A 16,373-nucleotide genomic window follows, 5' to 3' on the forward strand; every position below is an offset into this window, starting at 1 on the left:
TATATCCTTATAAGAGAGGCAGAAAGAAATTTGACATAGATGTGGAGGAGAAGGTGATGTGAAGATGGAGGCAGAGATTGAGTGACACCACCACAAGCCAACAAATTCCAAAGTCACCAAACGTTGAAAAAAGCAACAAATGTATTTTCCCCCTAAAACCTCCCAAGGGAGAAGGGCCTGCTGATACTCTGACTTAGGCCTAATAATACTGATTCTATATTTCTGGTCTCTAGAACTATGAGACAGTAACTTTCTGTTCTTCTAAGCTATTCTGTTTGTGATAATCTGTTGCACAGCCACAGAAAACTAATAAGGTCAGGTTTCATTAACACTTGGTATAATGAGTTTATGGGGAAAATGTTTATTTTGGTGGCTTGGGGATATAATATTTGGTGGCTTGAGGATTCATTCAACAAATATTTATCAACCACCTACTAGTATCACTAGGCTATAAAATCCATTGAACAGAAATTTTTTCTTATGGTGGCAAACTGCTTGGTGAATTGGAGGAGAGACCAGTGTGGCTTTGGAGTGGAATGTGTGGCAATGGAACTATGGAAAATTAGATCAGAGAGGTGGGCAAGGCAGTGGTCAGATCATAAGTGACCTTTCAGGTTATGATTTAGCTGAAATGAGTGGGGAAATTGCATCTGGTTTCTCCATAAAGAACTCATAAGGTTTTCCTGGTGACCTAGGGGTTAAGATTCAGCACTACTACCAGGAAGGCCCATGGGGAAGGGCCCCCTGAATGGCCTGAGTTCTATCCCCCACTCTATCTCTGGTGAATCCTCTCACTCCCTGAGCCTCTGGCCTTCACTCCAGTTCTACGCAAAAACAAATAAAGAAAATCTTTAAAAAAAAACAAAAAAAAAACTCATAAGTGGCTATATGTATTTTTTTAATTTTATCTAGTTAAAAGAAAAAAGGAAGTTTTTGCACATCTACTTTTTCCCTCACCCTTATCTTTTCTCTGTTTCTAATTGTTAAGTGTGTTAATTAGTTTTACGGATGGGTGATGAGTTTAGGCTCTTTTCTGGTGAGAGCAGAGATTGGTTTTACAGAGGCTGTGGGGAGTATGTATTGTCTTTACACAAGTAGTATTGCTGTTCATCATGACACATTTAAGGTGCATGAAAGACTGTTCAGTCCATGCTGTGCAGTCTCTTTGTTTAGAGACTATTTGGGGAGAGCTGACTAGAAAATACTTGCTCTGTCAGTAATTTGTTTCCAGAATTTATTGTAGATAGCACACATGGTTATTTGCAAAGGTGTGAAAATGACTCCCTTTATAGAAAACACTACTACGCAAAAGACTATTTTCTGTAACTGTTATTCATGTTGTAGTATCATTTCCATTATTCAGTGTGTTTTTAAAAGTTTTAATGAGTCAATTCTTTGATCTATCCAGGCTATTAATGACAGTCTTGGCAAGGGTTAATATCTGTTTCTAAGGATCAGACATTTTTGCCTCAATGGAAATACACAATACATGCTTTTTTAAAAAAATGAATTTTGCAAAACAGTCCTCTAAAAATCAACTGGACTTAGAAGGAAAATGGGCCTAGAGCAAATTGCTCAAATTCTTTGCAATGCTGTAAGCAGGTATTTAACAAAAACAGTAATATTTCTGTTTAAAAATTTTAGCGGGGGCCTCCCCTGGTGGCGCAGCGGTTGAGCACTGGGCTGCGAGGCTGCCCGCAGCCTCTGCAGCGCCGGTTCATTCCCAGGCTGCTGGCGAGGTTCCCACACACACACAAAAAAAATTAGCGGGGTCTCCCCCGTGGTGCAGTCAGTGAGGGTCCCACGTGGTGCACAGACCTCTCCTGCCGCCCGCTGCTCCCCTTAGCAGAGTACTTCGTCAGTCTGCCTGTTCTGCTCTCTGCTCTGGCTCTGGTGAATTCTCTCACCCTCCCACGCTTCTGACAGTACCCAGTGCTTGTATAAATAAATAAATAAATAAATAATTTTTTTTTTAGAAGTAAGAATTTTAGCACAATCTGCATCCACCTTCATGTCAGTCAGTCTTGGCAGTGTCATTCCTTAGAGTTCACAGGGCGTCCTTCAGATGGCAGAATTAAAGGAGGTAAAAAGTCTTCTGGAATTTTTTATAGGTTAGGACAATTAGAGAAAGATTGTTTTTCCTTTTTCATTGGAGAAAGATTGGTAATTCCTGAACCCACCAATTTGCCACTGCTTGCACTAAAGGAAGGCATTTATAACTCTTAAGATCTTCATATTTTGCTTCAAGTTATTAATGTACTGTGAAAAATAGCCTCTAAACCAATGCAACTTCATGTTACACTTTCCTTTTCCTTTTCCCTATATGTTAACTGCATATGAACTATTGCTTCAGAAACACATAGATGGATAAATTGTGTTCAGTAGTTAGGTATGGGAGAATTTGGTGTAGCAGTGGTTTTGTTATTGGTTCTTCTTATTTGAACTTTAAAATGAATAAAAATAGAAATGCTGACAGTGACAGTCAGGCATTACATCCAGAAGCATGTGAACAGAAACCCAACCACAATGGCCTTAATAAATAGGCATTTGGTATTCACTCTGAAAGGTAGGCAGTCCAGGTTGTTGCTCAAAGAAGTCAGCAAGGACCCAAGTTCCTCCTAGCTCCTTGCTTCTCCCTCCTTACACTGTTTCTTTCACCCAAAAGGGGGTAAGATGGTCCCTGAACATTGAGCGCCACGTCAGACAGTTAGAAGATGGGGAGGGTAATTGTTGTGTTCCTAGAAACACCAGCAAGTCACTGATTATAGAATGGAGAATTGGCCTGAACTGTGTTATTTGATTTCTGCAACTACCAAAGAAAATAAGAGTTCAATGTTTTGACTGGGCTCTCTGTGCCAGTAATAAAATTGGATTCTGTGACAATATGGAGACAGTAGGGAGAATGGCTATTGGCCGAGTCACTTGCAATATCTGTCACATTGGCACATCTGTGCTTTAAGAATGCTAATTATAAATCTGATATTTATCAAATTCTGGAATTTCATAGGAGGACTTAGAGTAGAAGGTTGTAGGAAACATTATTTCTTCTCTGTATTTAAGAACACCATTTCAAAAATTCCTGAAACTTATTTTGCTCTCAAATAATATTAATAAGGAACTTAGAACAATGTTACAATTGTTAGGGGGAAAGGATGTCCTGAGCTAATTCCATGCAGGCTTGTGGACTCCACCCCCACTCCAGACCAAAGCCATCAAGACAGATTCACTGTCTATAAAAGTGCTTTTTTATTTTGCAAAATGGACTTTATCCTATGAATGGCATTATGTCAAAAGAAATAAAGTTGAGTAGCTTGGGGCATTTCCTTTAAACTATCAGATTACAGGTATAGATACAAATTTTCCTTTTATTTTATTTTTTTTAAAGGAAGATTGGTCCATAGTTGGCACTCTTGAGATACTAAAAAGAATACATCCAAAGCTAAGAAATCAGTTTTAACCCAGAAGGATGGTTCTAAGTGTGTTTTGAGCCACAGCAGCTCAAAATACATTGAGAAACAATCTCTTGAAGGATCTGTACCTACTTAAATAAATGCATTAAGGTTCTACTTAAAAACCCACATTATTTTTTAGTCCTACATTATTACTTTACAATGAACAGGCTTTAGATGTGCCAATGAATATGTTATTCTATCATGATTATGCGATCACTGTCATTGTGAAATGTTCATTTAAACACCCAGGGAACAGGAAGATATTTTGAAAGAAGTAAATCTAGGGAAAGAAGATTTATGAGTAATTGATATTTAAAATGTTAAATTGTGTGTGTTTTTCACACAAAAGCAATTTTGCTTTCCATGTCTTTTTATTTGAAGGAATCAAATCTCACATTTTGTCAGGTGAAATTGCTGCCTAAATTATCTAACATTAGTTTCACATTCTTTTGTGGAAATCATATTTTGCAAAGTTGTGAAATCAATTTAGAAATGACTGTGCTGTGTTCTCTCTTTTCCAGGAGAGCTTACTAATTGAAGCTAAAGTATTAGAGAGTCCTTCTGAAAGCACTCAAGCTAATGAGGTAACAAAAACTCAAAGGACAAAAATAAGCAAGGCAAGTTAGTTCTTGAAACTCTTAAAACCACAACTTGAGAAATAAAGGAGCAGCAAAAGAAAAAAAAAATGACAGAATATGAGATACTTATGAAGGGAAGTTTTTTGGTTTAATTACACATTTAGTTTATCAGTTACATGCATTGCATAGATTATGCTATGGTTTTACATGTCTACTCATATGTCTCTTCCCTCACTGCTTGAAAAGAGAAAAGAGAAATGAGAGCATCTCTGCTGTGAAGGAGTGCAAACTCAGTTGCTTTCTCTTTTTTTTAAAGATTTATTTATTTATGCATACAAGAGCTGGGGTACAGGCCAGAGATGCGGGGGGTGAGAGGATTCACGAGAGACAGAGCAGGGAACAGAACAGGCAGATAGACTGAGGGGAGTAGCGGGCAAGACAGGAGAGGTCTGCTGCGCCATGTGGGTTGCTCCCCGGCCGGGGATCAAACTTGTGCTGCAGAGGACGCTGCAGATTGCTTCCTAGTGCGGTGCTTAACCCCTTGCGCCACCAGGGAGGCCCTCAGATGCTTTCTTGACCAGTTTCAGAGCAGATTCATATGTGGTCATGAAAAGGTCACTGCCTCTGGGCTCCACTGTTTATGCTCAGGTAAAGTGGGGGCCAAATGCTACTACACATTCCAGGTATTTGGACAAACACTGGCTTGGTTTGGGCACCCCACAACCAAGACCCTGAGTCATGGATTTGGGTCCAAGTATTTATTTGGGAACAAATTCCAGGGAGCTTGGTGAAGGAATGGAGCAGTGATAAAGTCACTGCCATCTGGTACCCGCTGAAAAGAGGGAAGGGGGAAATTGCCTTATCTTTTTAAGAGATATGTTGAGGTTTCCGTTATTAACAGTAAACATATTTCAAGCTTCTTAGTAATTGTTTACAAGTAATGGAAAAATTTTCCTAGTTATGCTCTGAAACTGGGATTTAATGTAGACGCTTAAAAAGAAAAGATTGATTTATTTCTTTATGCACGCAGGAACTAGGGTACAGGCCAGAGGGGCCGGGGGTGGGGGTGAGAGGATTCACCAGAGACAGAGGGGGGAACAGAACAGGCAGACTGAGGGAAGCAGCAGGCAAGTCAGGAGAGGTCTGCTGCACCATGTGGATAGCTCCTTGGCTGGGGATCAAACTCATGCAGCAGAGGCTGCAGATAGCTTCACAGTGTTGTGTTAGCCCCTTGCAAGCCAGGGAGGCCCACATGTAGATACTTTCACTCTCTTTTAGGTGTAGAATGTACCACTAAAGGAAATTATAGCATCATTATATGTGGAATGGATGACAAGTTCAGGAACACTAGAGAGGTATTTCTGGGGGCAGGGAGGGCTCAAATCATTAAAATGAGGTGTGAATAACACATCAGAATGTAATTTGAGGGGTAGATCATACCTGGTCATGACCTAATTGTAAACAAGCAGCATAATGTTTGCTTCCTTTTAAAACTGAATTTTAAAATAACTTGATCCTCCTGAAGGAGCATGGTAACTCCTGTATTCAGGGTCTAAACTGCGTAAAAACCATGGACTGCTTCCCAGGAGTGCAGAAATTGTTAAACTTAGTGTGTTAAGCCTGAGAGCTTTTGCCTTTCTTTTGTTTCCTTCTCAACTCCTTGCATTTTATATACCAGAGGTAGATGTTTTACTTACCTCTGCCTTTGAGTTGTAAAATAATTCTTATAGCTGACTTAATGAGAAAATAATGAAGATGGATATCAAATGCTGACACATGAAATGATAGCCCAAAGCGCCATTCTGGATGGAGAATATACAGAATGTTCTTCCTGTCACCTTTCATCACTCTTCTTGGAAACATCTTTTCTTGGCCTCCAGGATACCACTGTCCCTCCAGAATTTCAATGATTGAAATCATTTCAATGTGTCCTTGGCTGACTGCTCTTCATCTCCCTGAGCTCACAACAACAGGGTAGTCCAGGGCTCAGGCTTCTGGCCACTTCTCTCTCTGCCCTTGTTCCCTCCATGCTCTTCCCCATGCCCGTGACTTTAAATAATTACGTATAATTCAATGACTCCCAAATTGAACATCTTTAGCCCAGACATCTGTTCTGAATTCCAGATTCATATATCCAACTGCTAATTCAAAATCTTCCTTTGGATTTCTCCAGTAAGCATCGTAAACTTTGCATGTCCAAATGAGCGCTTTGATTCCTGCCTACCCCCATGTTCATTTGAATTCCCTCCAAAGCCAACTTTGATGCAAGGACCTAGAATAATACCTAACTTGGGGAGTAGGGCAGATGGGAGGGTTGTTTGCAAAGAAAGCCTCAACACTTTCACATATGCCAGCTCCTGTGCAATGTGACTTTGACATCCCTCCCACCAAGAAATGGCATGTATCTCTTCACCCTTTTTGAGTGTGGTCTGGCATTGTCACTTGCCTTGACCAAAAGAATGCAATAAAAGTGACCTTGTGAGACTTCTGACCATAAGTCTCATGAAGCTTTGTGACTTCCATTTTTGGCATGCTGCCCTGAACCTGCCATGCGAAGAGTCCCAGTCTAGCACAGTGAGTGATGAGAAGGCATGGGGAGCAGAGATCCAGTCCACCTGAAGCCTCTTCGCTCCACCAGATGATAGGGACATCTCTCTGCAGAGATCATTGTAAACCCTCCAGCCCCAAAGTGTCAGATGATTGTAGCCACTAAAGTAATCCTAGGCAAGACCAGCAGAGGAGTCACCCAGTTCATGCTAGCCCAAATCGCTGACTCACAGAATCATGAGCAAAAATAAAAATTGTTCTAAGTCACTAAATTTGGGGGTGGTACAACAAATGTAACTTGAACAGGTTTACCCTCAGGAAGTAAAAGTGAGGAAATAGGGGAGAGGGAGGAAAAGAAGGGAGAAAAGTTAATAAAGAATGTTTTAGGGGGCAGGTGACTACTGTGGGCAACTGAAGCTCAATCTTACTTGATACCTTCTGAAGACTCTTGTTGATGGCACCTCAGAATTGTCCTACATAGGAAGCAGTAGTTGAGTTTTTATCCAATAACTCTACCTGTTTGTCACTGGTTCAGGGATTCCTAAGAGCTCTAAGCTCCCAGCAGTTCTGGACTGTTCTGCAGACAGGCTGAACAAGTCCCTCTAGCAACTCACCCCCAGCAGGGAAGTAGAGAGATGAAGGTGAGCTTAAGGTGGAAATAATCAAAGTGAAAGGGAACTGTCTGTTTACCTGCATAAACTGAGGCAGATCCAGGGGACATATAAGTGTATTATCAGAAGTGGGGCCCAAACCAGTCATTTCAAATTGGGATATAAACACCCAGGGTAAGATGAGAGCAAGATATGTCCCATTTGGTGTAGAAAGAAACTGTTGCTAAAAATTTCAAATTTTTGTCTTAAAAAGAAATATAGTTTGGGCCTCCCTGGTGGCACAAGGGGTTTAGTCTCAGCACTATGAAGCTATCACCAGTCACTGCAGCATGAGTTCAATCCCCAGCCAGGGAGCTGACCCACATGGCGCAGCAGACCTCTCCTGTCTTGCCCACTGCTCCCCTCAGTAGTGTATTTCAGTGGATCTGCCTGTTCTGCTTCCCACAGTGTCTCTGGTGAATCCTCTCTCCCCAGGCTCCTCCCCTCTCTCCTAGACCCTAGCTCTTGTATGCATAAATAAATAAAATCTTTTTTTAAAAAAGAAAGAAATAGTGTTTACCAAAATTTAATATGTGGATTGTCACCACCAGATGCTCACAATGTCTGGTCCTCAGACAACTGCAGGTCACACTGGGCCAGGGCCTTTATTTTGTTCATATGGACTCTTGTGACCATTTTTCTCAGGTTATAAGTGTTCCATGAAACAGAAGCTTCACAGATTACATTGACAGCTCGTCAGTGCTCTCTCTCTTTTTTTGGGGGGGGGGCATAGAATTGGGGTGTAGGCCAGAGGTGGGGGGAAGAAAAGGAGGAAGTGTGTGAGAGGATTCACCAGAGACAGAGTGGGGAGCAGGACAGATGGGTCCACTGAAATACACTACTGAGGGGAGCAGCGGGCAAGACAGGAGAGATCTGCTGGACCATGTGGATAAGCTCCCTGGCTGGGAATCGAACTCAGGCCTTACCAGTGATAGTGCTGAGACTTAACCCCTAGGCTACCAGGGAGATCCTACATTGGCAGTTTTCTAAAATCAATCCTCACAAGATGAACAAGTAACTTTAAAAGAAAATCTTATAAAGAAACCTCAGACTTAGGATAAAACTATTAACACAAGCACAAGGTTGACAAGAAAATGCCAAGTGTTTTTCCTGTACCTGGTATGAGCTCTTAATTAGCCATTAGGGCATAAAACCAATGGTCACCTAGCCAAGTTTTACTTGGAATAAGCCCAAAAATTCCAAATGAGCAAGAAGACTATGGAAATAAAGTCTTATATCAATTATAATAAAAACAATTCCCCCCATATGTAAATAAATATCAGAATGCTGAATCTCATGGGTATCTTTCTTAGCATGACAGATACTCAAGTTCAGCACTGAGATACAGTCTACTCAACTTAGAACCAATCCTTCAGACTGCTGTATGACAAAGTGTTAAACCTTTATTTCCAAAAATAAAGAAGCATATTCAATCATCTTCCTTTCATGCAGCAAAACTTTTTACATGACTATTACATTTTTAAAAACTGCTTCAGAGATAATGTTATATTTTAGTCTCATCCTTAAAATATCTCTTGCACAAAAAAATTTTTAAATAAAATAAAAATAAAATATCTCTTGTACATACTATTCATCTATTAAAAAAAAGATGAAATCTTGTCATTTGCAACAACATGGATGGAAGTGGAAGCAATTATGCTAAGTGAAGTAAGTCAGAAAGAGAAAGAGAAATACTGAATAATTTCACTGACAATGTGTAATATAAACAAAGCAAATGAACAGAGAAAAATAGAACAAATTCTTGAAATGTGACTGCAGAACTGAGGCTACCAGAAGGGAAGGATGAAGAGGTGAGAGCAAAAGCGGCCCCAATTAACTACAGTAGAGGATTACTGATGTGTGGGCGGTGGGAATGGTGATAACATACATTTGTAAAGTCTATACCCCTAAAATATATACAGTGCTGCAAGTCAATGTTACCTCAATAAACATAATTTTAAAAATGGGAAAATAAAATCTTTTGTACATGTTTTGTAATGTTCATAATGTTATCATAATAAATAATATATAAACACAAAAGTTAAAAAATGCTTATAAAATATATTTAATAATAAATGTCCTAAAATATAAGCATTATATAGGATTGCCTTAGAGGTACATGCTCAAATTTATTTTTTCTCATGGGGTGCACAATCTCAAAAGAGATAACAGTGATTTGGACCTGAGTGGGGACAATGGAGAGAAGAGAAGTTCCAACCTTACATATACTGTGGAGGGATTTCCAATAGACTTGCAGATTGATGACTTGGGTATAGGAGGTAAGAGACAAGGAGGGACCAAATATGAAAACTCCCAAGTTTCTGATTTGAGCAACTGGGAGGATGATGGCAATATTGCTTAAAGGGAAAGGTAGAAAACAAAATTCATTTTAGACACATTGCATTTGAAGTGTATTTGAGTCATTAAAAAGTAAAGCTCTGAGTAGTGGTCTGAGATTGAAATATGGGTTTGCGAGATTACAACGGTAGATGTTAGGAAAGGCTGGTTTCACATATGAAGACCAAAGAAGTGTAAAATCACTAGAATGGAGAAAGTAAGAGAAGAAACAAAAGTAGATGAATCTAGACTTTAACAATGTTTGGAAACATGTAAGTAGACAAGAGAAGTAGCCATTAAGGTAGAAATAGCAGTTGCAGTCAGAGTATGGGGGTTAATGCAATGATTCTGGAGTATATGGATGAAGTGAAAGAGAAGAGTTCCCTGGGGAGTAAGGATGTGAAATATCTAGAGGGATTGGGGAAGGATAGGTTGTCCATAAAGAGGTGACATCTCTAAGAGTGATGAGATGGTAGCAGATGTAGTATATATGAAATCTGTCACCATTCATGGGCTATAAACACATAGTTTGCATATATTAATATATAGAATAGAACATATACTTATAGAATTTACATAATTTATATGTATTCTACAACATTTATATATATGCACACATGTAACATTTCTGCAAGAATACACAGAAAGCTACTTTTCAAAATTTAGACCCTTTTATATTATTTAGTTTTTACCATGATCATAAAGGACAATTTAAAAGTATATAGAAAAGGTTTTAATTATCAGAAGTATAATATCTTGAGATGTAACATTTGTTACATCTCATATTACATTTGGAGTCTTTTTTTAAAAAATTAATTTTTTAAAAAAGATTTAGTTATTTATGCATACAAGAGCTGGGGTACAGGCCAGAGGTGTGGGGGGTGAGAGGATTCACCAGAGACAGAGTGGGGAACAGAACAGACAGATTGACTGAAGTACACTGCTGAGGGGAGCAGCAGGCGAGTCAGGAGAGGTCTGCTGCGCCATATGGGTTGCTCCCTGGCCGACCACAGGATCAAACTCATGCTGCAGAGCCTGCAGACAGCTTCATAGGTTGCGTCTTAACCCCTTGCGCCACCAGGGAGGCCCCTGGAGTCTTTTTTAAGTTTCTATATTCTGCATTTTTGAACACAAAAAAAAACCCTGTGCTCTACTTGAACATTTTTTGGGGTCAATTTAGAGCTTCAACTGCCTTCTCTTTTGAAGATAACATTCCTTGAAGTGTAGGAAGGGGCAGCATTAACCAGTTGTGTGACACTACCTCTAGTTTATTCATTCTCCTTCAAAATGGCAAAAAAGGAAAGGATACCCTGCAGAAAGGAAAGGATACTCTGCAGAAAGGAAAGGATACCCAATTGTTCACAGGTAGGATGTGAGACACCAATGATATATTATGACATACTTAAAAACCACAGCTTTACAAAGTAAAAGATTCTTTATATTTGCTACTTTTACACTCTCTTCTTTTCCTTTTTTTTTTTTTTTAAATTCATGCTTTACCTATGCTTCCAGGAAACGTGACAGTTGATTCAAGCTAGTCTAACACAGTTGGTCTGAGATCTGAAACTGGAGAGGTTGGAGAAAGGTGCTAACAGCAGAGCAATAGGAAATGTTGGTACAAAGTCTCCTTGAGAAAGAAAAATTGAAGCAAAATACAACTTCTCTCCATTCCCCAATTAAGACAAATTTACAAGCTCTCATTAAGGCAGGGGAGAAAGAGAAGCTCTGAAAATTTCATGATGAGCAAGGGATACAAAGAAAATGAACTGTGTAGCAATCATTATTTTTAATATATTTAGTATATATGTCCAGGATGGTGTTGATATTACCTTTATTTAAGTGTTCTGTTTTATACTAGTGAACATTTTAAGATACTTTGACTTTTTGCTAAGAGAGTACATCTAAATATTCTCATCACAAAAAAGAAATGGTAATTGGGCCTCCCTGGTGGTGCAAGGGGTTAAGCACAGGGCTGTGAAGCTGTCCGTAGCCTCTGCAGCATGAGTTTGATCCCTGGCCGGCCAGGGAGCAACCCACATAGCACAGCAGACCTCTCCTGACTCACCTGCTGCTCCCCTCAGCAGTGTATTTCATTCAGTCTGCCTGTTCTATTTCCCTCTCTGTCTCTGGTAAATCCTTTCATCCTCTGTACCTCTGGCCTTTATTCCAGTTTTGGTATGCAAAAATAAATAAATCTTTTTTATATATGTATTTGAAAGAGCAGGTTTATTAGAAAGAGACAGAAGAGTAAAGTACACTTGCATAGACACCAGCGGGCAGAAAGACTTGCCTGGAAGAGCGAGGCCTGCGTGGTTGCAGGCAGGCGGCCTTGAGGAGAGCTGCCTCCACTGAGGGAGGTCAGAGAAGTCCCAGCATGGTAGAGGTCATGGGCAGGCAGGAAGGCTGCTGCCCTGTGGAGGGAGAGAGTTGGTGAAAGGAAGCACCTGTATAGGCACAGGTGGGCAGGAAGACTACTTCCAATAAATAAATCTTTTTAAAAAAGAAATGGTAATTATGTGACTTGATGGAGGTATTAGCTAATAATGGCAATCATTTTGCAGGATTTAAGTGTATCAAATCAAAATATTGCATATCTTAAACTCATATATTATATGCCCCTCATATCTCAATAACGCTATAAAAATAAGATGTACTGACTTTGTTAATCTTCCTCCTGTCCTATTTTGGATCATTTCTGTCTCTATGTTTCACTAAGTGCTTCAGTTCCTCAGCCACAGAGAATCTTTGCATGGTTTTCTAGAACATAACTTTTTAGGTTGACAAAGGAGACTGTAGTTTATGCAGTCCACCAACACATTATTATGGTGCCACAAGAGAGTTTATTTACATAATAAAATGTACCATGTCTCTTTTAATTAATAATTCACGTAAACAGGAATATTACTTATTTGATAGAGACTCCATTTATTGTTTTTTTTTTTTAAGATTTATTTATTTAGGGCCTCCCCGGTGGCGCAGCGGTTGAGCACTGGGTTGCGAAGCTGCCCGCAGCCTCTGTGGCGCCGGTTCGATCCCCGGCTGCTCCCCGGCCACTGGAGGAGGGTCCCACATGGCGCGCAGACCTCTCCTGCCGCCCGCTGCTCCCCTCAGCAGTGTACTTCGGCCCTTCTGCCTGCTCTGCTCCCCGCTCTGGCTCTGGTGAATTCTCTCACCCTCCCGCGCTTCTGACTGTACCCAGTGCATGTATAAACAAAACAAACAAACAAATAAATAAATAAATAAAGCATGCCTCTATTAAAAAAAAAAAAAATTTAAAAAAAAAAAAGATTTATTTATTTATTTGTTTGTTTGTTTTTTATTTATACAAGCACTGGGTACAGTCAGAAGCGCAAGAGGGTGAGAGAATTCACCAGAGCCAGAGCAGGGAGCAGAGCAGGCAGAATGACCGAGGTATACTGCTGAGGGGAGCAGCGGGTGGCAGGAGAGGTCTGCGCGCCATGTGGGACCCTCCTCCGGTGGCCGGGGAGCAGCCGGGGATCGAATCGGCGCTGTAGAGTCTGTGGGCAGCTTCGCAACCCAGTGCTCAACCGCTGTGCCACCGGGGAGGCCCGAGACTCCATTTATTGTTTTTCTTTCTCTATTTTTTTTTTTAAAGATTTATTTATTTATACAAGAACTGGGGTACAGGCCAGATGCGTGGGAGGGTGAGAGGATTCACCAGAGACAGAGCGGGGAACAGAACAGGCAGACTGACCAAGTACACTGCTGAGGGAAGCAGCAGGCGAGACAGGAGAGGTCTGCTTCGCCATGTGGGATTCTCACCGCCGGCCGGGATCGAACTGACGCTGCAGAGGCTGCGGACAGCTTCATAGCACTGCACTCAACCGCCTGAGCCATGAAGCTGTCCACAGCCTCTGCAGCGCCAGTTAGATCCCGGCGGGCCGGTGAGAATCCCACATGGCGAAGCAGACCTCTCCTGTCTCGCCTGCTGCTTCCCTCAGCAGTGTACTTGGTCAGTCTGCCTGTTCTGTTCCCCGCTCTGTCTCTGGTGAATCCTCTCACCCTCCCATGCTTCTGGCTTGTACCCCAGTTCTTGTATAAATAAATAAATCTTTTTTAAAAATACTGTTTTTCTTTATAATGTTAATTTCTTGTTTTGTATTTCTTTCCTGTAGATGAATGCAAGGAGCATGCTTTTTCTTGGAAAAAGTGAGCATTCTTCAAAAAAAAACTAAAAGATTAACCTCAGTGCACATGTTCAAAATCACAGATACATGCAGCATGTAGAAATTCAGAAACAGGGCCTCCCTGGTGGCACCAGGGGTTAAATCTCAGCACTATGAAGCTATTGGCAGCCACTGCAGTATGAGTTCAATCCCCAGCCAGGGAGCTAACCCACATGGTGCAGCAGACCTCTCCTGTCTCACCCCACTGCTCCCCTTAAGAGTGTATTTCAGTAGATCTGCCTGTTCTGTTCTCCCCTCTGTCTCTGGTGAATCCTCTCACCCCTCAACTGCTGGCCTATACCCCAGTTCTTATATACATCAATAAATCTTTTAAAAAAAAATAATCCAAAGAAACTTATTTGAGACAAAAGAAAACCTAATACTGAAACTAAGTACTGAAAAGGCACGCTATGCTCCTGGGAAATTTGGCCCAGAAGGCCAATATTTAGAGTCTAGTAAAATTATTGAACAACAAAAAAAAATTGGCTACCAGGCAAAAAGACCAAGATACTTAATAAAACAAAAAACAAAAAAACAGATTACTAACAGCTATCTGTTAACAATACTTTACACCAGAAGACAACAGACATTTATTTAAGATACTTAATGTGAGGAAAGCATTTTATATACAGCCAAACTGATCTTTAAATATGAAGACCATAGACGAACAAAAAAATGTAAGAAATCAGGGAATACTTACTAATATTCTATAAGTGATTATTTAAGATTGATTTATTTATACAAGAGCCGGAGTATAGCCCAGATGTGCAGAAGGGTGAGAGGATTCACCAGAGACAGAGCAGGGAACAGAACAGGCAGATTGTCTGAAATACACTGCTGAGGGGAGCAGCAGGCGAAACAGGAGAGGTCTGCTGCACCATGTGTGCATCTCAGCAGCTGGTGGGTATCAAACCCCCACTGCAGAGGCTGCGGACAGCTTCACAGCACTGTGCTCAGCCGCCTGTGTCACCAGGGAGGCTCAAGTGATGATTATTTTTTTAAAAATCAGGAAACATTCTCCCCATGAGCCCTTTCTAAGGACTCTATTAGAGACGAGAGCTTTAGATAACTAAAATGAGTGGCAAGGCCAGCATAGGGGGATTGTAGCAATAATCATGAATAGCAGGTAACATCACAAAAGGAAGATCATTGGACATCATGTACTTGCTGATAGAAATACACCTCTCCACATAAGAATACTTATTCTGGGCCTCCCCGGTGGCGCAGCGGTAGAGCGCTGGCTGTGAAGCTGCCCGCAGCCTCTGCAGTGCCAGTTCGATCCCTGGCTGCTCCCCGGCCACCGGAGGAGGGTCCCACATGCCACGCAGACCTCTCCTGTTGCCCGCTGCTCCCCTCAGCAGTGTACCTCGGTCCTTCTGCCTGCTCTGCTCCCCGCTCTGGCTCTGGTGAATTCTCTCGCCCTCCCGTGCTTCTGACTGTACCCAGTGCTTGTATAAATAAATAAATCTTAAAAAAAAAAAAAAAAAGATATTTAAAAAAAATTGTATAAAAAAAAAAGAATACTTATTCTTAGCAAAAACATCAGATATGAATCTCATCAAGCACACTACTAATCTAACTACTAACTTGCAAAAAATACAGAGAACAGAGGAACGCATTAAGTGAAAAAATTCAGATGGGATACCCTCAGAGCAAAGGATCTGTTTTCTACAACAAAAAATTTGCAGAGAGAGAGAGAGTTAGAGAGGAGAGAGAAATATTGAAGAGTATTAAGAGACCTACTAATTGCAATGTCTGGATGTTAACTCAAACTATAAAATATGTAAGACAATAAGTTAACTGTGAAAATTACTAGATAACTGGTATTATTATTCTGTTTGTGTGTTGGCTATGAAATAAAGGACAGTTTTTATATTTTAAAGATATATACTCAAATATTTACACATGAAATAAGTCTATGATTTGCTTCAAATTAGGAAGCAGTGGATAGGAGTGTTGCAGGTCCTCAAATGTAGTTTCCTCAATGTGATTGTTTTGTTATAACCTTAACAAGAAAAAAGAATCTCAACTGATGCTATCTCTCCATGGACCTGGTTTTGTTGTCATCTTTCATTTAGATTAAAATTCAGTTTCAAAAAAAAAATTCTGTTCCCAAGAACCTATTAACAAATGGTAAGGACTTACTACTTACTGTATATAGGAAATAAACTGAATTGAAAGTTGATAATTATTGACATTGGGTGATGGGTACTTGGGCCCATTACCATTCTCTTTCTTTTTGTGTATGTCAAAATATTTCATAATAATTTTTAATATCAAGAAAAACCGTGTTTTTTTCCTTTTCTAGATATCAGGATACTATAACTCATTCATTAGAAAACAGCTTCCAGTAGGAGTAAAGCCTCATTTATATTTTTCTTTAATATACATATTAAAAAGTAAGGGAAAAAAACCCCAAAACTAAGCCTCCTACTCCCTACACTCCCAGGTTTTGTTTCCAAAGGCAAATTCTATTACCATTTCTTTACTACTTCTTCAGTTAGATATAAGCATACATATTATCCCTTTTCTTTTGATAGTTATATAACCTATTATTTTTCTTCTCAAATTTTTATGTACTTCTCTTGAAACTTAGACTTTTCCAAAGACCAGTCTTAGTTG

The sequence above is a fragment of the Talpa occidentalis genome, unplaced genomic scaffold, assembly GCF_014898055.3.
Source record: "Talpa occidentalis isolate TD23 unplaced genomic scaffold, MPIMG_talOcc4v2.1 talOcc4.5, whole genome shotgun sequence".
NCBI classification, from domain to species: Eukaryota; Metazoa; Chordata; class Mammalia; order Eulipotyphla; family Talpidae; genus Talpa; species Talpa occidentalis.